The sequence below is a fragment of the Notamacropus eugenii genome, chromosome 2, assembly GCF_028372415.1.
Source record: "Notamacropus eugenii isolate mMacEug1 chromosome 2, mMacEug1.pri_v2, whole genome shotgun sequence".
Lineage (NCBI taxonomy): Eukaryota > Metazoa > Chordata > Mammalia > Diprotodontia > Macropodidae > Notamacropus > Notamacropus eugenii.
In genome coordinates this window covers 257,384,350-257,406,595 of record NC_092873.1, presented here as the reverse complement: position 1 = coordinate 257,406,595, position 22,246 = coordinate 257,384,350, and the positions used below count along the sequence as shown (strand labels likewise).

The following is a 22,246-nucleotide window of genomic DNA, read 5'->3' as shown; positions in this document are numbered from 1 at the left end:
ATGCAAGATTCAACACAATGTGATACTATCCTTATTTCTAGTCATGTAAATTTAATTGTCTTTTTTCATGTAACTCCCTTCCATGTAGTCTATGATCCAGCCAAATTAGGCTATTCACCCTCTGACATACCTGTGCCACTGGTACAGTTCTACTAAGCTGTAAGCTTCTTGAGCACTGGAATCCTATCTTTTATAAACTTTATATCTCCCTGATGCCTATTCCTATAGTTAAATTAATTAATTAATGAGAGTCTAATTCATGCAATGTTTTATAAATGCACATAACAGAGGCATCTAGGAAGTTCAATGCATAGAGAACTGGACCTGGAATCAGGAGGACCTGAGTTTAGATCTTGCCTCAGACACTGATTTAGCTATGTGACACTAGGCAAGTCCCTTAACTTCTGACTGTCTCAGTTTCCTCATCTGTAAAACAGGGATAATAATAGCACTTTTCTTCCAAAGTCATTGTGAGGAGCAAATGGTATAATCTCTGCAAACTGTTTTGCAAGCTTTAAAGCCCTATATAAATTCTAGTTATTATTGTTAAAAATACAGCACATAATAGGTATTTTATGAATGGATATTGACTTGAATTCATGAAACTTTCTCACTTAACAGGAGTTGAATCTAGTTGAGAAACCAAAGCCCATGTGTAAATTTAGGGATATCACATTATCATTCAAGTGTCTGGTCTGGTTTTCCACATAATATTTTGTCATTTTATAGGAAGAGGGATGCATCACGCCTTCATGTTAATTTTTTTATTTTATTTATTTTTTTATTTTTTTAATGTTTAACAATCACTGCCATACAATTGAGATTTTATCCCCCCCCATACCTACCCCCCACTACCCCCCTCCCTCCCCACGACTGCATACAATTCTGTATAGGTTCTACATATACTTTCCTATTGAGTGTATTTTCACTATAGTCATGCTATGTAGTCAGACTATAATAAATGAAAGAAATCATATAACAAATCAAAACATGATACACAAAAACTTACACATACACAAACATGATCTGCTACATTTTGCGAATGACTTCCATATTTCTTTCTCTGAGTGTGGAAGGCATTTTGCCTTGAGAACCACCATTGGGATTTTTTTTTTTTAAGAAGTCCTTGCGTTATTACGAAATTCCAAGTCTACCAGAAAAAACTCTCGCACACTGTGGTCGTTGCTGTGCACAAAGTTCTCCTGGTTCTGCTCCTTTCACTCAGCATCAGATCATATAAGTCCTTCCAGGCCTCTCTGAAGTCTTCTTGTTCATCATTTCTTATGGCACAATAGTACTCCATTACATTCATATACCATAATTTATTCAGCCATTCCCCAATTGATGGGCATCCCCTTGACTTCCAGTTTTTGGCAACTACATAGAGTGCTGCTATAAATATTTTTGTACCCTTCATGTTAATTTAGAAAACTGAACCATGGGATGATGAATTGAGGACTAGAAGGGACCTTAGAGGCCAACTAACCTAATCCCTTCATTTCATTGTTTAGGACCTCGAGGACCAGAGAAGTTAAAGGATTTGTCCAAATTAATACAGATAATAAGGGGAAAGAGTCAGAGTTTTATCAGCAACCTCTGACTCCAAATCTAGCCCTCTTTCTACGGCACCACTGTTTCCCATACTATTGTATAGTTTGTCTCACCACAAGGAAATCCATATCTCTGATCTAAAGGCACTCTAGTGGAATAGTGATTTAGTACCTGATTCACCTAACTTATACAAATAAAACAATAATATTAGCAAGAACAAGTATTGAAGCTGTTGTGAAGCTGAAATGAGAGAACATTTGAAAGCATTTCCCACCAATGAGCTTTCATAGATGTCATTTTAGTTCACTCTCATAGTATCCTGTGATATTCCCATAAAATTCAATTAATTCAGCCCAACTAAAAATTTCTCATTTCCTGAGGGTTGCCATTTTGAATCTTGTAACTTTAAGCCATCACTTTACAATATCTAAGAATGACATCTTCTTTCTGAATGAGCTTTCCCAAGAAGATGCTATTTAGCATGATGTAAGGTATCTACCCCTCCCAGCCCAAGTCAAATCTGCCAAACACTTATTAAGGCCCTTCAGAGCTGATTAAACTGAAATCACAGGCAACATTTGCCTAATATAAAATATGCACAGTAACACTATCTTAATTAGACGTACATGTCTCTGAAGATATAAATAAATGCTTCCCTTTTGATAAGTCTGATTTAATAGCCTAATAACAGGGGAATGTCTCTGAAATATAATTCATGGGGTGAGGGAGAAATTAATAAACTCAAATATTTAAAGCTCAACAGCAATTAACAGCCCATTTAAAACAAATTTCCGAATTTTAATTTTATTTCTTTTTATCCAACCAAAGCTAAGGCTTGGCTTCATCATTATTCATTTTCAAACCTAACAGGGTGCTTCTCTCTTTGCTTGGGAGGTGGTTCCAAATTCCATATTAGGGAAGCAATAGACCATGAACCTTGAGATGACAGAATGTTGAAATTCAAAAGTCCCACCTGAGTTGCCACAGGAACAAAATTTTCTACATTTGCCACTTTTCCTATTTCCTATTTTCACTCCTCTCAGGTTCTTGAAACCCAGAATCTCAACTTGAGTCCTAACTGCAGAAGTATACATATCTACCTACACTCATCCATATCATATATATATATAATACACACATATGTACTTACACCAACTGTATAAGCAGACATGACACTTTTTTCTTTCAGAGTTTTTAAGGATGAAAATGTGCCCACCAATAGTTCACTAAAACAGGAGCTGTGAGTTTTAACCTTTCTCCAGTGGTCACAACTGGGGAAATTCAGAAGACACCTTTTTTACCCCTAACCCAAAAGCTCAGTTTAGAGTGAATTTTCACTTAGGAAATCATTTGTGGTCCAGCCTAGTACCTGATGCGAGTAAATTACAGAATAGCTGGGGGTCTTACTAGTATCTTCTAGACCATTAGGGAAATGTTTTCTTTGGGAAGGGAATCCATCCAGAATGCAATCTGGTTCTACAGAATACTCTAGGAATGAGATGAGATTTTGATCACTCCCTCTGGGTGTAATGTCAATGAAATTGACTCAGTCTGGTACAAAATCAGACTAAAATGGGAACTAGAGGAAGGTACTAGGTACGAGGTAAAGCGGGGAACTAAAGCCCAGAGAGTGATTTGCCTAAAGTCCCAATAAGTGTTGAACTAATACTCAAATTTAGGTATTCTGATTCCTAGTCTTTTCACTATCATTCCAACTCTCTGTGAAAAGCCTGCATTCATAGGAAGCAGAACTATAAATACACAGTAATAGCTTCAAAAGAAGAACCCCACCCCTGACCTCATGCCTTACTTACTACAAAGAGTTGTGTACTCTGACAAAAGAGCTGTACAAATCACAAGAGCTTACTTGTTCACCAGCCAGGTCAGGAGGAGAATTCCCAGTCTCCTCCTGTAAATAACCAGGCAACACCATTGGACACTTCTTAGATGACTGAGGGAAGGCCCTAGATTGTGATGATGGCTTTACCATTGGCAGAAATTGGAAACTATGCTACAGGCCATTACTCCAGCTGAGATCCTTGAGCACACCAGTGGATCAGAAAGCCAGCTGAGGGTGAGACAGCAAATTCTGTAGGATGATCTCCAGCAAACAGAGGGTTATGAAGCAACTGGTGGATTATCCAGTATGTAAAGATTCTTTATCTAAGAGCTGTACAGGAGATAGGGTAATGTTTACTGTGGGATATTGTGAGATGCTAGATTACTGGAATTTGGTATTATAAGATATTTGATACATATGGTACAAGAGAAAGAGTACTAGATTTGGAATCAGTGAACATGGGATTGAATTTTATCTCTACTGTTTATTTTTTGTGTGACTTTAGGTAGGTAACTGATTTCTCTGGGCTTCAACTTCCTCATCTACAAAGAATTTAGATGAAATGACCTAAGATTCCTTCCAGTTCTCATCTGTGATCCTATTATTTTAATGATTGTTCCAAATAAAACTTAATTTTGCTTTATTGTAAGTTGGCATACTTAACAATGGAAGAATAGGATCCAATGGAGTCATAACTGGGGTGGGATAACCAGGTAATCAGAGTATCCAATTTAAAAGTAGTTAATAGCACTTATATGCTTTTAGCAGCATGGAAACAAAATACAGTACCTAGTCAGTAAGGATAACTAGTTAAAATAAAAAATTACTCAATGGCTGGGGTGAGGCCCACCTGTTCCTCAATTCTGAGTCCTCCAGCCTTCCCTTGCAGAGGCTCCCCAGTCAGTTAATCAATAAGTATTTATTAAGTACTTTACTATGTGCTAGTCACTGCATTAAGCACTATGGATGCTAAGAAAGATAAAAAGGAATACCCCTACCCTTCAGGATCTCACTTTCTAATGGGGGAAAATAATACGCAGATAACTATACACAGAAGATATACATGGTGTAAACGGAAGGCAACATCACAGAGAAAGCACCAGGAGGGATGGGAGGGACTGAGAACATCCTTTTGCACACATTGGTATTTGATATGAGTTTTAAAGGAAATCAGGGCAACCAGGAGGCTGAGATGAGGAAGGAGAACATAGCAGACATGGACAGGCCATGAGAGGACATGGTTCTGGGAGATGGAGAATCCTATGCAAGGAGCAGAGTGGATGGGGGTTGGAGGGTGGGGCAAGGAGTCAGGTATAAGAAGACTAGAAAGGTGGGAAGGGACCCAGGTTGGAAAGGGCTTTCTATGCCAAAGGGGTGATTTTTCATTGGATCCTAGAGGCAATAAGGAGCCACTGGAGTCTATGGAGTAGGGAGGATGACATGATCAGATTTGTGCTTTAGGAAAGTCACTTTGGCAGCTGAGGGGAAGATGAACTAGCCTGGGAAGAGACTTGAGACAGAGAGACTAACCAGAAACTTATTGTAGTAGACTAGACTTGAGGGGATGGTGCCTGCTTCAGAGTGATGGCCATGTGAGTGGAGAGAATGGAGAAAATAGGAAAGATTTTGTGGAAGTCGACATGACGAAAATTGACAACAGCTTGAATATTTGTTTTGAGTGCAAGTGAGGAGTATAATATGATTGAGGTTTTGAACCTGGGTAACTGGGAAACCAGTGAGGCCTTCAGTAGTAAAGGAAAGTTGGAAAGTGGGGAGGGTTTAGGGGAAAAGAGAAAAAGTTCTATTTTAGCCATGTTGAGTTTGAGATGGATCTGGGTCATCTAGTTTGAGATGTTCAAAAGAAAGTGGATGATGTGGAACTTGAACTCAGAAAAGAGAAAAAAGCTGGATTGGTTGTGGAAATGGTCTGCAGGGAGAGGATCATTTAACACATTGAAGCCAATAAACTCACCAAGAAGGACAGTATAGAGGTATAGTATAGCAGCATCTCACTGGCATGCTGGCATCTTGGTCCTCCTGGACAACTGAAGAAGCATTTCATGTTGCTTTTCCTAGTTTCTGGAACTTTCTCTAAGTATAAAAGTTCCTAATTATGGCTCTGGGTGCTGGTGTCCTCTTCAGTGGAGAGTTTGTTGCAGGTTCAGGAGACAATTTGCTTGAATTCAATTCAATTCAATTCTGTTGTTGTCATTGTAGTTGAGTCTTTTTAGTCATGTTTGACTCTTTGTGATCCCATTTTGGATTTCTTGGCAAAAATACTGGAGTGGTTTGCCATTTCTTTCTGCAGTTCATTTTATAGATGAGAAACTGAGGCAAACAGGGTTTAGTGACTTGCCCAGGGTCACACAGCTAGTATATGTCTGAGACCAGATTTGAACTCAAGAAAATGAGTCTTCTTGACTCAAGGCCTGGCCCTCTATTTATACTGTGCCACCTAGCTGCCCCTCAATCCTATTTAATTCATTCCAAAGGACTGGAGGCTTAATAATGGTAGGAGATTTAATAAAAATGCTTTTAGTTGCATCACTGAAAGATAAGGTAAGTCCTTTGTACCATGGGTATCTATGAAAAATTTAAGGTGCAAATGATTTATATTATTGAAATATTTATTTCTATAGGCAAGCCAAGGCAACAACCATTTATTAAACCCTTACTATGTGCCAGGAACTGTGCTAAGTGATAGGAGACAAATATAAGCAAAAAGAAAGAAAGTCCCTGGGAGAAGAAAATGAAATATAGGGAGGGAAAAGCAAGTACCTGCTTGGGACATGGTATATTGGGATATTTTGTCCATAGTTCTCTTTGAGAGAACATCAGGGAGGTGATGCCAAGACATGCAAGTGAATTGGATTTAAGTGAGGGAGGGCTGTGCAAAGTCACCAGCCTCACTTTGTTCTCCAGAGCCATCTGGGTCCAATGGCCAGATATGAATCAGCACAACTGGAGATAGGCCAGAATACTTTGGGGGATTCTGGCCTTTTCAAGCTAAGGTTTTTAACAGGTCTCAGTTTGACTTGAAGAGGCTAAATAAAAAATGAGGCAAAGAAGAGCCTCTTAAAAAAAAAAAAAAGATCTGGAAGGGTTTCTGACCAAAACAGAAACAATTGTTATTTGCATTCGTTCTGAGCCAGTCAGGACCCAAACAGTGACCAAGTAGGGCTTAGTCTGGTACCACAGCAATTTGGGGTTAAAGGTGATCTTTAAGAGAAAAACAAAACAAAACAAAAAAGGTTCAGAGTTTAAAATTTACATTCCTCTGGGCAGAACACGGGTAGGTAAGATTGTGATATCCTTTCTGGAGAGAGAGAGAAGACATGGTGGCAAAGTCCAGAAAATTAGCAGAATTGGAAGGAGGGGAATGAAGCATGGCTAACCAAGGTCTGTCCTCAAAATGGAGGCCTCTAAAGACACTAACCAATGCGGGAAAGGGACCAGAATGATGAAGGGATATTCCTGGACAAAAAAGCCCTAGGGAAGTTCCTGGGTAAAGAAGGCAGCTGAGTCAGGTGGCAAAGTCCGGTAATGCCTCTACAACAGTATTCTTGCTCTGGTATCTTAGGATCTCAGACTTAGAGCTAAAATGGACCTCAGAAATCATCTAATCCAACCTCCTCATTTTGTAGCTGAGGAAACAAAGGACAGGAGATTCGACATGACTTTTTTTTGTTAAATACAATTTTTTTTACTATGAACTTAAAGAACAGCAATAAACATGAACCTTTTAATATACAAAGAAAAGGACTGTGTGTGAATCTGTAAACTTTCAGTTGTATAAGCTTTTTTAAAGTACATGTTAAATTCAACACAAGAATAAGACTTTCTTGTTTCTCTATATCCTTGTATAAATGAAGTGAACTTTTCTAAGTTCACAAAGATAAGTAGTACAGCCAGGTTTCAAACCCAGGTCCTCTGCTTCCAAAGCCAGGGCTTTTTCTGTTGTGGCCTCAGGGTATTGGAAACCTGAAATGCAATACTGGAGGGCAATGGTCTGCCTCGAAAGAATTCAATCACTCAAGCCTTCTTTCAGTCCAAGTAGAGAGTTTATTATGATACCTGTTGTAGTGGGGGAGACTCCTAGTGAGTCTGTGCTATTTGTGCTGCCAATGTAAGTGGGCCAGATTTTAAGAATCTGTGCAGTTTAATGGAGGAAAGATTGATATTTTATACACAAAGACTGTGAGAAGATCTGGATGGAATCTAGGAGGGGCAAGTAGCCTGGGGTGGTCTGAAGGTAACAGAGAAAGGGGCCTGGATGGAATTAAGGAGGGCCAAGCTAATTAAGTAATCAAGATGGGCTGAGTTGGCCATGGAAATGGAAGGAGTTAAGTGTCCAGGGAGCCACAGTGAAAGGGCACCTGAAAGGATTATTGACTAGGATGGGCCAGGTTCCTCAAGTAAATGCCAGGGATCTTGGTTCAGAGACTGGGTTCCTGAAATTCATGGGAAACTTCAGGGGCTTTTCCTTTATGGGGTCCAGATCCCACAGACTTGGCCTTTTCCTTTCAGGCATTCAGATCCCATCCCCATCATTTCCACCATAACACATGACCTTCCTAAGGAGCTGATTCACTTTCCTGGAGCCCTTCCTCTTTATCCTTTCTAATTCAATCTAGTCTAATCCAACATACATTTAGTAAGTGTCTTCTGTATGCCAGGTACTGTGCTAAATGCTAGGGAGACAAATATAAGCAAAAAGAAAAACAATCCCTTTCCTCAAGGAGCTCACATTCTAGTTGGGGAAGACAAAAGAAAACTGAAAGGAAGGAGAGAAGACAAGGTATCCTAATGAAGGCCTGGCAGTGACATCCAGAGAGTCAGAAGTTCCTAGGCACTAAAGAAAAGTCCTTGTCCTCAGAACTGATATTAGGTGGGTACTTGTTGGGACTGGAAGCTCAATTCCGTGTGGACAGTCTCGGGCAGGTAAAAGTGGGACTTCTAAATCTTAGAGTCTTACGAGGCCCTCCATGAACAGCGGGGGTTCGAGAAGGTCAGACTGAGCTAGCTCGGCTAGCTCGGGTATTTCCGCCTCTCCCCCGGACATACCTGATGGGTGGAGTCTCCCTGCCCTCGAGGTCGTCCCGGATTGGAGCACACCTAGTTACCTAACAGCATGGTATTGAGATGCAAACTGTGTGGCTGAAGATTAAGTAGGATTGAGGAAGCCAGAAAGCTCTCTCTTAGCACGTGTGGAGCCAAAGAGGATAGTAGGGCTCCGCTTTCTCTTCTTTCCTCTCTCCCCTCCCCCTCTCTCCCCTCTTGTACTTCTACTTCCAATCCCTTAAGCTTAGCCTCCTTAGGAAATCTCCCCCTCGTCCTCCTAAGGAAGACCCCCTGCACTTGTAACCCGGACCCTGAAATAAAGCTCAACCCCTGTTCGACTCTGGAACGTCCTTTCTCTCATACGTTTATCCGGTTTGGCCAACCGAAGACCTGGACAGGTAAGAAAGACTCGGGTAGCCCAATACAGGCCTCTAGGCTTGGCAGGTACTGATGATCAACAAGAGTTCTCTATTATCTATCATTCTCTTTATATGATTACTCAATCTCATTTTTCTGGTCATATATCTTATTGACTTTATCTTTTATTCCACACATTCATCCAATTAAATATTCATAATTCACTATAGTCTCCTTCCACCCATCATGAGTCTCATCATTGCCCTTTAGGTTCCTCTCAGTTTTGACTCCTTATAGCTTATGGTTTTGGTTGTTGTCCTTCGTATTCGAAGAGGACCAAAATGACATCACCATGATAAAGTGAAATTTCAGTGTGTCTGACTGTGGCTGATCAGACCAATACGAGACTGGAATGCTCTACCGCAGGTTGGGCACAGATAATGTATGTGAATATTTGCTGTGGATATCCCAAATTTGCGCATTCTGTATTTACTTTGTGTTGTCTCAATTCTGCTTTGCTCAAAGAGCACAGCACCCGATGTGGGCACAACATGCTGAGCAGTCCTGTGCCAGTGTCCCCCATGTTGCACAGTCAAACCCAAAGTTCTTGAGAGAGACCTTGAGAGTGTCCTTGTATCGCTTCTTCTGACTACCATGTGATTGCCTGCCCCATGTGAGTTCTCCATAAAATAGTGTTTTTATCAAGCACTTCTTTTGCAATTGAACAACATGGCCAGTCCATCAGAGTTGCACTCTCTGAAGCATAGTTGAATGCTTGGCAGTTCAGCTTGGGCAAGGACTTCAGTATCTGGTACCTTATCCTGCCAGGTGATCCTCAGGATCTTCCTAAGACAGTTCAAATGGAAGCAATTCAGTTTCCTGGAATGGCGCTGGTAGACTGTCCATATTTCACAAGCATATAATGAGGTCATAACAACAGTTCTGTAGATATTCAATTTGGTAGTCAGTCTAATACCTCTTCTCTCCCAAACTTTTCTTCAGAGCCTCCCAAATACTGAGCTAGCTCTGGCAATACATGCATCAACCTCATTGTCAATGTGTACATCCCTGGAAAGTACACTGCCAAGGTAAGTGAACTTATATACAGCATTCAGAACTTCTCTATTTGTTGTAACCAATGGTTCCATGTATGGATGGTGTGGTGGTGGCTGATGGAGCACTTGTGTTTTCTTAGTGTTAATTGTTAGGCCAAAATTAGCACAGGCAGCAGAGAATTGATCCATACTTTGTTACATCTCAGTATAAGAGACTGCATTGAGTACACAATTGTCTGCAAACAGAAAATTACACACCAACACACCTTCCACTTTGGTCTTGGCTTGTAGCCTTTTCAAATTGAAGAACTTACCATCAGTGTGGTAGTTGACCTTGATGCCATGTTCATCTTCATTGAAAGCATTTGACAACATGGCTGAAAACATCATGCTAAAAAGCATGGGAGCAAGCACACAGCCAGGTTTTACTTCTTTGATGCCTGGGAAGGCAAGAGAGCTTTGTCCACTATCCAGAACCCAGGCAAATATGCCATCATGAAACTGATATACAATATTGATGAACTTCTCTGGGCAGCCAAATTTTGACATGATTTTTGATAAGCCCTCACGACTAACAAATAGTTGACCAATAGGCATTTTTAAGCCTCTAATATATGAGAGAGACCCTGATAAGTGTTAAGGATACAAATGTCAAAGAAGTCTGTACTTTGTCCTAAACACAATAGAGAGCCACTGAGGCTTCTTGGATTGATGTGATCTGGTCTGTATTTTAGACATAGCAATTTGGCACAAGGGTGGAGGATGGATTAGAGAGAGGTGAACCAAAATAGAGGGAGACTAGTTGTGTTTGTGTACATATGAATGCATATATGTATATATATCTTGATTTATCTGTGAATAAGATAGAGGATGACCAGTTGTATTTGTGTATATATGAATGCATATATATGGTATCTCTCAGTAGAATGTATGCTACTTGAAACCATCTTACAATTAGGAAGTAATTTATTAATCCAGGTAAGAGGTAATGCAAGCCTGAAGTGGGGTGGTAATGGTCTAAGTGGAGAGAAGCAGAAAGGTTCCAGAGATATTGAGGTAGCTAGACTTGACAAAACTTGGTAACTGATGAGATGGTGGAGGGTAAAGGAGGTAAGTGAGAGTGAAAAGTGAAGAATAAGGTGTAGGTTAAGAACATGGATATTTGGAACAATGGTGGCATGTCTGACAAAAGTAGGGATATTCAGAGGAGGGGTGTGCTTAGAGGAAAATATAATGAGTTGTGTTTTGGATTTGTTGAGGATGAGATGTCTATGGGACAAATAGGTAGAGATGTGAGTCTGGAGCTCAGGAGAAAAATGAAAGTTAAATATGTAGATTTCAGAATTATCTCAATAGAGATTAATACTTGAATCCAAGAGAGCTAATGAGACCACTGAGAAGAATATACAGAGAGCACCCAAGATGCAGCTAATCAGTCATCATCTTACAAAGGAGAAAGAAGTCAGACCCATAGGAGAACCACAAAAAAAGTAGTGTCACAAAACACCTAAAGAAAGACATAGTATGTAAAACAAGAGGTTGTTCCATTGTGTCAAATGCCACAGAAAACTGATGGCTAGAGAAGGAGTATACCTAACAAGCCCAGGTAAGAATGTATCTGCCTTAGAAATCTAATCAAAAGGGCTTTAACCAGTAAAGGTAGGTACCAAGAAAAGACTGCCTATGTCAGTTCCCAAAGTTAGATAAGATATGGAGAGTTGTTGTTTGTCCTTCAATTTTAAAGAGGATCTATGACATCACCGGGTGATTCATTAATTGGATTTAAGTGAGGCAGAGTTGCACAAAGCCTTCATCTTCACTCTCTCTTCCTGAGTCATTGAAGTCCAGTGGCAAAACAAAAGTCAAAATAACTAGCAGTGGCTCAGGATGCAGTGGATGACCTTGGCATCTTCAATGTCTGGCCAACCTCTAAGTGCTCCACAGTACCTGCTTTAGCTGTTTGTGTAGCCATTGGAACAAGCTGTTCTCATTGGTCCATTCTACCAGAGGAAGTCTTCACATGCTTAGGGTAGACACTCCCTTAACTCACTGACAGGTTTGTGATCTTTTGGTTACCCTCAGCCTTGTTTGGCCTGTCTGCTGAGATAGCCAAGGTGTGGCTACTGGACATACTATAGCTTCTTGGAACCACAAGTAAGTGTTGAGTGTCAGGGAGACACCAAATGTGGATAAGCAGCCCCCAAAAGGGCTTGGCAAGCCCTCACATCAGAGATGCTAGTCTTCCTTGGATACCCATACACCTCAATTATAGAGAGTAGAATCAAGGAAGTGGAATAGAAGCTGAGTACCCCCCAAATTTCATTTGAGACTAAATCCAAGAAAGGAGTCAGTAGCAAAATCCATGGCCTCAAGTGTCTATACAAAAATGTCCAAAGTTTAGACAATAAATAAATGGAACTATAGGTATTAACACAGAGAAACAGACAACTTCATAGGTGCCTCTAAGTCATCAAATAAAAACCCATGACACTCTCAGAATAGCATCAGATCTATAAGACTTTGAATGATGAGTCAAAGCTGGTGACCAATGCTAAGGACAACAAAAGGGGTTTTTTAAACTATGTTGGGGACAAGAGGAAGATCAAAGAAGGGATAAGGCTACTGTCTGAAGCATTTGGAACAATGATAACAATAAAAGAAAGAAAGCAGAGTCACTGAGGTCTTATTTTGTTTCTTTTTTCTCTTTGAAGCAGAATGCCCTCCAGACTGGGAACACTATAACAAAAAGGTTAACAAGGAAATGAAATCCAGGTAAGGAAATATTAAGAGAGCAGCTATCTCAGTGAATCCAAATCTCCAGACCCAGACAAACCATATCACTGGGTAGTTAACTAGCTGGAAGTTGTGATGATTACTCAGACATTTTTATTATCCTAATTTTACAGATGTAGAAACTGAGGCTGAGAGAGATTAAGTACCTTGCTGCGGTCACATATCATATAAATGTTTGTATCAGGGTCATGTATCTTATAAATGTTCCTGACTCCCAATCCAGCCCACTATCCACTATGCTACCCATCAGCCTCTACTATATTAGCAGACCCAAGGAGTGGTGGCAAGAAGCCAGACTCAGAATAGTTATAATAGTCAGTTTTGGTCTCAGAGAAAAGATAATAAAATATACCTCCTTCCTCTATGCAGAGAGGCAGGCCATAGATTATTAGATGCAGAATATTGCCTATGTAAGGGGTAGGGTTAATTGAAACAATCAGTCAAATCACTCCACTTAAAGTAACTAAAGAGATGCTACATCCATATATCTTTGTTATTTGGGAATATATCTCAGTTGAATCAATCAATCATAAGCTATAGACTAAGGCAAAAATGTCCTTGATCAATATGGATTTCTTTGAAAGTCAATGGATGTATTACAGTGATAATGCAGGTAGGAAGTGTGTTCAGAGTGATCGAAGACAATTGATCAGGTCCTATGGATCACCTATAAAAGAGAAGACCATTTTGAAATCCTGGGACTTGAGTGTTGTTGGCAAAGAGAAGAGGAGGCTACCCTTGACAGTGAATTGCTTTTGGTGAAAAACCTCAACTTCAGTCCCAGTATCCTTCACCACTACCCACCTTAGCTGGAGAAGGGTTTTGTTAACTTCAGACTACTTGAGGGTTTAGATTTTGTCATTGGTGTCCTCTCTGTGTCCTGGGTACAGCAGTAGGCAACAGTGTCTGCATTGGGAACTGAAGATAGACTAAATGGGAATGAGGAAAGGCGATTCAAGGCTCTGCAAGGAGCCCAGAAGCAAAGCTACACCATAGCCAAGGGGAAACATTTTGAGGATTCCTATAAAAAAAAAAAAAAGAAAGAAAGATTTCCAGAGTTGAGTTCCCCCTTTGCTAAATGTGCATACCAACTGTGAATCTATTTTCTCCCAGGCTCCATATATACTGGCATTTTTTGGAGGGGGGAGGCAAGTTTTGCAGCAACTGTCCCAACTGCACTATTATTAGAAAATACCCATTCCTCAAAGCTGATTAATTCTGGCTGGATAATTGATATTGACTGATAATCAATGGGGGAAATGTATCAGTAGGGGTTCAATAGTTATAAGAGTAGGCAAATATCCCCAGCTCCTAGAAACCAGAGGGGACCTAGCAACTGCTCTCTGGAGACTCAACTTGTGGGTGGTGGTGGGGGTTGGGATTGTAGCTCCAGAGCCTGTGTAATATGTCCATTATCAGGTTACTATGAGTTGCTTTTGCTTCACAGTTTCTCTTTGTTATAAAAGAGAATTCATTGATGGGGAGAGGGTATATTCATAAATCACTTGGCTTGAAAACAAAAGTCATCAATCAAACTTATAAGTTAAATCTTAAGGAGAGAAACAAAGGAAACCTTTATCTCTGAAATCCTTCTATCTCAAGTGAGACTTTCCAAGACTCCAGGCCATAAAAGATCTTGCTCGGCATGAGTTACCCTCCATGCTATTGTGGATGTGGAGCAGCAATTTGTGCCTTTCTTAAATGCTCTGAAACTTTTATAAACTTTCCAAACACGGAAAAATCATTTTGATGGAACATCTGCATAACTAAGAGTTAGATGATGGTTTCCATAATCAAATTATGTAGTGTTGTAAAAAAGGGAGCATCATTTAAAGAGCTTATAAAATTACTCTGAAGATACACATTAAAATGGAAAGAACCAATCTCCTCCATGATCTTCACAAAAAGTTAAATGCTAATTGATCATGGCAGTTATCAATATTGCTGATGCAGTCTTTGGCTTCTACTTGGTTAATAACACAGCTCAAATATTGCACTATTCCTTTTCCAACTGCATTCATACCAAGCTATAATAACAGATGGGGTTTTATGCATAACTGACTTCCCCCCTCTCCCTTTAGTTGATCAAAACAAACAGCCCTAAAGATGGGAATTTGCTGAAATTCTGATTTCTTTCAGCAGTTTTAAAGATTTTATAACATATCATTCATTGATTATGCAAGGTCCCTGGTCCCCAGCATCTGTTTGTTGCATCTGGGGAAAAAATAAATTCCTTTTTTATGCCACTGCACAAAATTTAAGAAACAGACAAACACATCTCTGGATTGAAGAGGACAGCAGCACAACCCACGACCTCCTCCTGCTCTTTCTCTTTCTTATCTCCCCATAGTGGCTGATGGAAGGGCAGAGAAGATGAACTCTAGTGAGCTTTTTTAGAGCTTAAAGAGAAAGGGAATGAAGCTGGATCAAAAAATGAAAGGCCAAGGTCAAGCTCATAGTGAGTCCACCAGACTTAGAGGGATTGCATTAACTGTCTATCAAAAAACATTGGTTTTTTTCTTGTATTTCCTATTTCATCATTTGTAAAAAAAAAAAAAAAAAAAAATCTGGAGATCATGTATATTTAAGATTTCTAAAACTCATAGATTTATTCCTAATCAGCAGAAGACGTGATTCTACATCACAGAGTTTCATTATTATGGCTCTCTAAAGTCAACTTCTTTCAAACCTCAGCTGTTTGATTCAGCCTATTCAGCACCATAACTGTTTATAAGATTAATAGACTCTGATGCACAGTTAACTCTCGCTAGGGAGGGGAAAAAAGGAGAAGCTAAACCTAGTCATTGAAAAGGTAACATTTACCTAATGAAATGGGGTATCTATAAATATTGGCAGCCACGGACCTTTCCAATACTACAGATTTGCCTGGAGCAGGGGGAGTCATTAGAGAAGCAGAGACAAGATATTCTATAGAGGCCTACAGGGTTCAATCCCTTTAAAATACTATTTGGACTAATTGATGAGAGGGGGATGTTAGGGGTTTATTTTTGTGGGGTTTTTCGTTTGTTTGTTTTTAACCCCTCATCACTGGAAACAGTAAAGAATAGATTTGATCCAGTAAAGTTTTGGCTCCTATGCCAAACCATTGCATGTTTTACCTTCATTGGTGGTGGTGGTTGCTGTTCAGTCATTTCAGTTGTGTCTGACTCTTTGTGACCCTATTTGGGATTTTCTTGGCAAAGATACTGGAGTCGTTTGCCATTTACCTCTCCAACTCATTTTACAGATGAGGAAACTGAGGTAAACAGGGTTAAGTGACTTGACCAGGGTCACAGAGCAAGTGAATATCTGAAGTCAGATTTGAACTCAAGCCTTTCTGCTTTAAGGCCCAGCACTCTGTCCACTGTGCCACCTAGCTGCCCACCTTCATTGGGCAAAGGCACAAAACCCTAGTTGGATGTTGGGTAGGAGAGTTATAGGGAGGTATAGGAAAAGGTTGGCTATTAGGTAAGAGCTATAACCAGGAATTTTTGTGGGCATCTAAGCAAAATGGTATGGAGCATGTTCTCAGTTGAAGGAAAGGAAGGAGTTGTAGCCTAAGCAGTTACCTGTAGTAAGGAGACAGAAACTATGACACACTGGTAGAAGACTCCTTTTAGAAAAGCTGCTACATCAGACAGGGAAAAAGGAACAGGGCAGAAAAGGACCTCATCCCAGGGTGTAATCTAACAGCTTTCTGTTTTAACTATTTCTAACTAGGTGTGAAGCTCTGCTATGTCTGGCTTTCCTGGGACAAAGCCCTGTTTACTCCTTCTGGTGTTCCAGACAAATATCCTCTCTGCCCTCCTAGAGATCCATGGGGTTTTCTTACCGGTACCTGGGTGCCTTCCTTGGCTTCTTCTTGCATTCCCCAACTTTCCAGTCACATACAGCTGCCTGACATCCTGGGACAACTCCACTTGGAACTGAACCTCTATGGGAAATGATAACCTAACTGAACTCATTCCTCAGTGATTAATATATTTCTACCCCACCATATACATCCCATCCCAATGATTCTGGTAGTTATCATTCAAGTACCATTCTCTACCCGCTGCTTACTGCTCCTTTATTCTCATGCCCCCCTAATCCTCCTATCCTAACCCCTTACTCTAATATTACCCAATGCTTTCATTGTACTCTCTGGAATACCTATTACATAGGTAACAAACTGGATTGCATTTTTAAACCTTGTCCTTTCTTCCTCCCTCCATGTTCTTTCATTCACTGACACTTGGTTCCCTCCTGATAGCTTCCATGGCTATCCTTCATAGCACTGGTTGTACTTTCAGTCATAATCCTGACTTACTGTTTTTGGGGAGTTGGGGGGGAGTTACATTACTCCTTACTTTCTATTGCCACTTCCATGCTCACCCTCTACTACCATCACTCAATAATTTCTCCTCTTTTGATGTTCATTTAATCTAATATATATTTATCACCCAATCAAGATTCTGGTAGCTATAGACTTCCAGGGCACTCTTCTTTCTTCCTTAATGAGTTCCATGTGTAGTTCACAGTTTTTTTCTTCTCCCTAATTCCTTCCTTCATTCTTTGGGACTTCAACACATACACTGATGCGCCCTCAAGAATCCTAACCTTTCAATTCTAAAATTTTGCTCATTTCCCGTGGCCTGTTCCTCTTGCCCATCACAAATATACACAGATATGGTCATAGCTTTGATATTATCATTACCCATAAGTGTTCCATGTTCATGTTAATAAAGCTCTGAAATGCCTACATCTAATTATAATCCCTTGTCATTTCACCTCTCCCTCTGCTTTGCAACTCAAACCATGTTTTTTGTTCTCCCTATGACCTCCAATCACTTGACCCCTCAATTTTTTCCCAGGCCATCACTTCTGCTGTGGCTAAACTGTTCTCCTTTCCCCCTCTTGACCATTTTCATGAATCATTTCAACCCTCTACTGCTCCTTTTCAGTCTCCTGTGCTAGTTTTTCAACCAGGTCACCCCTGGATGTCAATGATGTATCCCCCACGGCTAAGTCCTGGGCTCTCTTTTCTTCTCCCCCTGTACAATTTCACTTAGGGATCTTATCAGCTCCCATAGTTTCAATGCTAATGATTCTCGGATCTATTTATCCAACTTTATCCTTTCACCAGACCTCCAGTTTTTGTATCTTCAACTGCCTTTTAGCTATCCTGAAACTGGTTGCCCTGTAGACACCTTAAACTCAACATATTAAAAAATGAACTCATTATCTTTTGCCCCAAAGCCTGCCCTCTTTGTAATTTTCCTTTTACTTTACCCAGGCTCACAGTTTAGGGGTCATCCTCAACTCTTTGTTCTCTCACCTTCTCCTTATCTACTCAGTTGTGAAATCCTGTCATTCTTCTTTCATATATTCCCCCTTCTCCCTTATGCAGCCACTCTGGTGTAGTCCCTTATCTCCTCATGCATGGACTATTCCAGTTACTTACTGGTTGGAGTAAGTAACCCCTACCTCATTTCTTCCCACTCCAAGCTATCCTTCAATCAGCTGTCAAATTGATCTTCCTAAAATGCAGATCAGACCATATCATCCTCCCCATTCAATAAACTCTAGTGGCTCCCTTTTCCTCCAGGATCAAATATAGAATCATCTGTTTAGCTCTTAAAGCCCTTCATAATCTTCATAACCTCATATCTTACTCCTCCCACGTACCCTGCAGTCCAGTGACACTGGCCTCCTTGACCACCCTTGAATACTATATTGTGTCTTACAACCCAGAATATTTTTGCTGACTGCTCCCCATGCCTAGAATGGTTTATCTCTTCATCTTCATTTCCTGGTATCCTTCATCTCTCAGCTAAAGTCTCACCTAATGGAAAAAGGCTTTCCCGTCCTCCTTAAGCTTGCTGCCTTTCTTCTGAGACTATGCAACATTTATCTTGTATGTCTTATTTGTGCATAGTTGTTTACATGTTGTCTCCCCTCTAGACTGTGAGCTACATGAAAGCAGGGATTATCTTTTGCTTTTCTTTGTCTCTCCAGTGCTTAGCCTAACACATAGTAGGCACTTAACAAATGCTAATTGACTGATTCATTGACTCCACTCTAGTCACACCTATGGATCACAGGAAATAGAACTGGGTTACTAGTTTCTTGGGTGGGGGTGGGAGGCAAGTGGAAGTAGGAGGAAAATTGAATGGATTTACTTCTCTTCCGTTGTACTTCCCTGCTTCATTTAATTAATAATTGAGAGAAAGCTGTATATGCAAAAGCTACTGTGGGGAATATTAAAGTAGAAGACAGCTCTTCCATAAAGATTTTGTCCTGGGCCCAGTCTGTCCAACATTTTTATCAACAACTTAGGATCATAGGATAATAGTTTTAGGGCTATTTTATAGAAAAGGAAACTGAGGCCCAGGGAGATTAAGTTACTTGCTCTATGCTACAGAAAAAGTGAGTGTCAAAAGGGGTATTTGGGCATTGAATGCAGGCTTATCAGGTTTGTAGACGATATAATTCTGTAACTCAGTGTGTTGGATGACAGAATCATTTCTTGAGAGACAGGTTAGAATGTTAACCAAAACTGAAAAAGATGGAATTTAGTGGGAATAAATGTGATATCCCAAATTTGGATTTTAAAAAAATCAATTACATGCAGAAGTTGGTGTGTAATTCCTGGCATGGCAGCTATTCACATAAAATAATAATAAGTAGGAGTTTTGGTAGAGCACAAACTCACTATGAGCCAATAAAAGGATATGGTTGTTACAAAAGCTCATACAGTCTAAGACTAAATTAATAATAGAATGTCCATTCAAGGGACATATTAATTCCACTGCACTCTAAAATTGTCACACCACATCTGAAATGTGTCCAGGTGTGAGTTACACTTTAAGGTTATTGACAAATTAAAGAGAACCCAGAGCAGGGCAGTTAGGGTGGTGTGGTGGGGTGGGTTGAGAAACCCTGTCACATGGAAAATAATCCATGGAGGGAAATAGAAATATTTAGCCTGGAGAAGAAGCCACTTGCCAGGGGAAGTTGAAGAGGGGCCTCAATCAATCAATCAATTCTCGTTAAGTGCTGGGGATACAAAATGAGCCAAAAGACAGTCCTTGCCCACAGGGAACTTACACTCTAATGAAGGAGACAACATGTAAATAAATCTATTCAAAGCAAGCTATGTACAGGATGAATAGGAATTAAGTGAAAGAAGAGAATCACTGAATTAAGAGGGATTAGGGAAGGCTTCCAGTAGAAGGTAAGATTTTAGTTGAAACTTAAAGGAAGTCAGGGAGGTCAGTAGTTGCAATGGGGTTAAGGGAAACTTTCCAGACACAGGGTACAGTGAGAGAAGATTCCTGGAACTGAGAAGTGGAGTATCTTGTTCGTAGAACATTCAGGAGGCCAGTGTCACTGGATCCAATAATACATATTGGGGAGTAAGGTGGAAGAAGACTGGACAGTTAGAGGAGGGGGTAGGTCATGAAGGTTTGAATGCCATAAAGTGCATTTTCTATTTGCTCCTGGAGACAATAGGAGTTTATTAAGGGGAGGAAAGGTGGGGAATCACTATACTGGATGAAAAGAGCATGAATTGGAGGGGGTACCCAAACTTGAGGCAGGCAAACTCACCAGCAAGTTGTTGTAGATATCAAGACATGAAATGATGAGGGCCTACATTAGAGGGGTGGTAGTATCAGAGAGAAGGGGGCATAAGAGATGTTACAAAGATGAAACTGGCAGGTCCTGGCAAGAGTTTAGATGAAGGATGGGAGTGGGCTTGAGATAATGAGGAATCTAGAGTATCTCCTAGATTGAGAGTCTGAGGGACAGGTAGATGGTGTTGCTTCTGTAGTAATAGGTAAGGTAGCAGGGGAGAGGCTTAAGGGGAAAGTTGATGAGTTCTGTTTTGGATATAATGAGTTTGAAGATATCTACTGGACATCCAGTTTGAGATGTCTGAAAGGCAGTTGGAAATACAAAATTGGAGATCAGGAGAAGCATTGGGACAAGAAACGTAGATTTTGGAATCATCAGCATAGAGATGCTCGTTAAATCCATAGACACTCATGAGACCACCAAGTGAAGCAACGTAGATGGAGAAGAGAAGAAGCCAGAACTCTGATGGAAGCCTATAGTTAAAAGTCATGATCTGGATAAGGATTCACAAAGGAGACTGAGGGAGAACAGTCAATAGATAGTTAGGAAGATAACAGGAGTGGTATCCCAAAAATCTGGAGAAAAGAGAGTGTCAAGGAGGAGAGAGTGATCAATAATTGCCGAGAGATCAAGGAGAATGAGGATTAAGAAAGGGCCATTGTATCTGGCAATTAAGAGATCCTTAGTAACTTTGGAGAGAATAGTTGAAGTGAAATGATAGTCAAATGCCAGGTTGTAAGGGGAAAGTGAAAGGAGAGAAAGCAGGCATCTGTTGTGGACAGCCTTTTCTAGGAGTTTAGCTACTAAAGGCAGAAGATATATAGGATGACAGCAGGGATGGAAGGATCAAATGAGATTTTTTTCCAGGATGCATGAGCTTGTTGGGAGGCAATAAGAAATGAGCCAGTAGAGGGGGAGAGATTGAAAATAAGTAAAAGAGGGGGGATGACAGAGAGGGCAATCTGTTGGAGGAGAAATGGGAGGATGGAATGGGATCACTTGAAGAATTAGAGGGATTAACCTTGGCCAAGAAAAGGCCCACCTCTTCATGTGAGACATGGGTGAAGGAGAAGAGAGTAGCAGAAGGCAACGGATTGTTAGGAGATGAGGAAGAGGGAGTTCACTGTGAATGGCCACCATTTTTTCCATAAAATGAATCAAGGTTCTCAGAGGAGGAACCAAGAAAGAGGAGGAGTCATGAGAGGTCTGAGGAGGTATGAAAAGGTTTGGAACAGCTGTTGTGAAGAATAGGATAATGAATTGATAAGAGAAGTGTGGTAGGATTTTCTAACAGCAGTAAGGGCCCAGCTGAGGCTGTATAATATAGATTCGTAGTGGACCCAGTCAGAATGGTTGCATAATTTTCTCTACCTTTGTTCACAGCACATGTAGAGATGTGAAGCTGAGGAATGGTGGAAGTGATTCAAGTCTGAGACTTGTCTAACCATAATCAGTGATGGGAATTCCCACAGTTGGGAACTATGAATGAAAAGGCATTTATTAAATACTTACTATATGCAAAGTAGGGCACAACTCAGTGGCACAGTGAATATAGTGCCAGACCTGGAGTCAGGAAGACTCATCTTTCTGAGTTAAAATCTGACTTCAGGCATTTACTGTGTGACTTTGGATAAGTTACTTAACTGTTCGCCTCAGTTCCTGATATGTGAAATAACCTGAAGAAGGAAATGGCAAACAACTCCAGTATCTTTGCCAAGAAAACCCTAAATGGGGTCACAAAGAGTGGAACACGATTGAAATGACCAGACAATAATAACACAATATGTACAAAGTACTGAGAATACAAATAGTAAAGAAAAAACAGTCTCTGCCCTATGTATAGATCCTATATCCTAATAGAGACAATAAATATCAGTCAGATAGAAAGAACCGTTGGACTTTAGTAGGCAGTAGTTGGATGTGGCCGTGTATATCATTTCCATTGATAAAACCATAACTGGTTGCTGATGTT

The 22,246-nt window shown here is 40.3% G+C and overlaps 1 long non-coding RNA gene across 1 annotated transcript in view; it reads left to right on the top strand.

The window, feature by feature from the left end:
• LOC140522367 (uncharacterized) overlaps nucleotides 1–22,246 on the top strand; it is a 113,222-nt gene that overhangs the window by 26,788 nt on the left and 64,188 nt on the right. Inside the window, exons 3-4 of the long non-coding RNA XR_011973311.1 lie at nucleotides 9,812–9,897; nucleotides 12,579–12,636. This is a non-coding gene — a long non-coding RNA (uncharacterized lncRNA). The remainder of the gene's footprint in view (nucleotides 1–9,811; nucleotides 9,898–12,578; nucleotides 12,637–22,246) is intronic.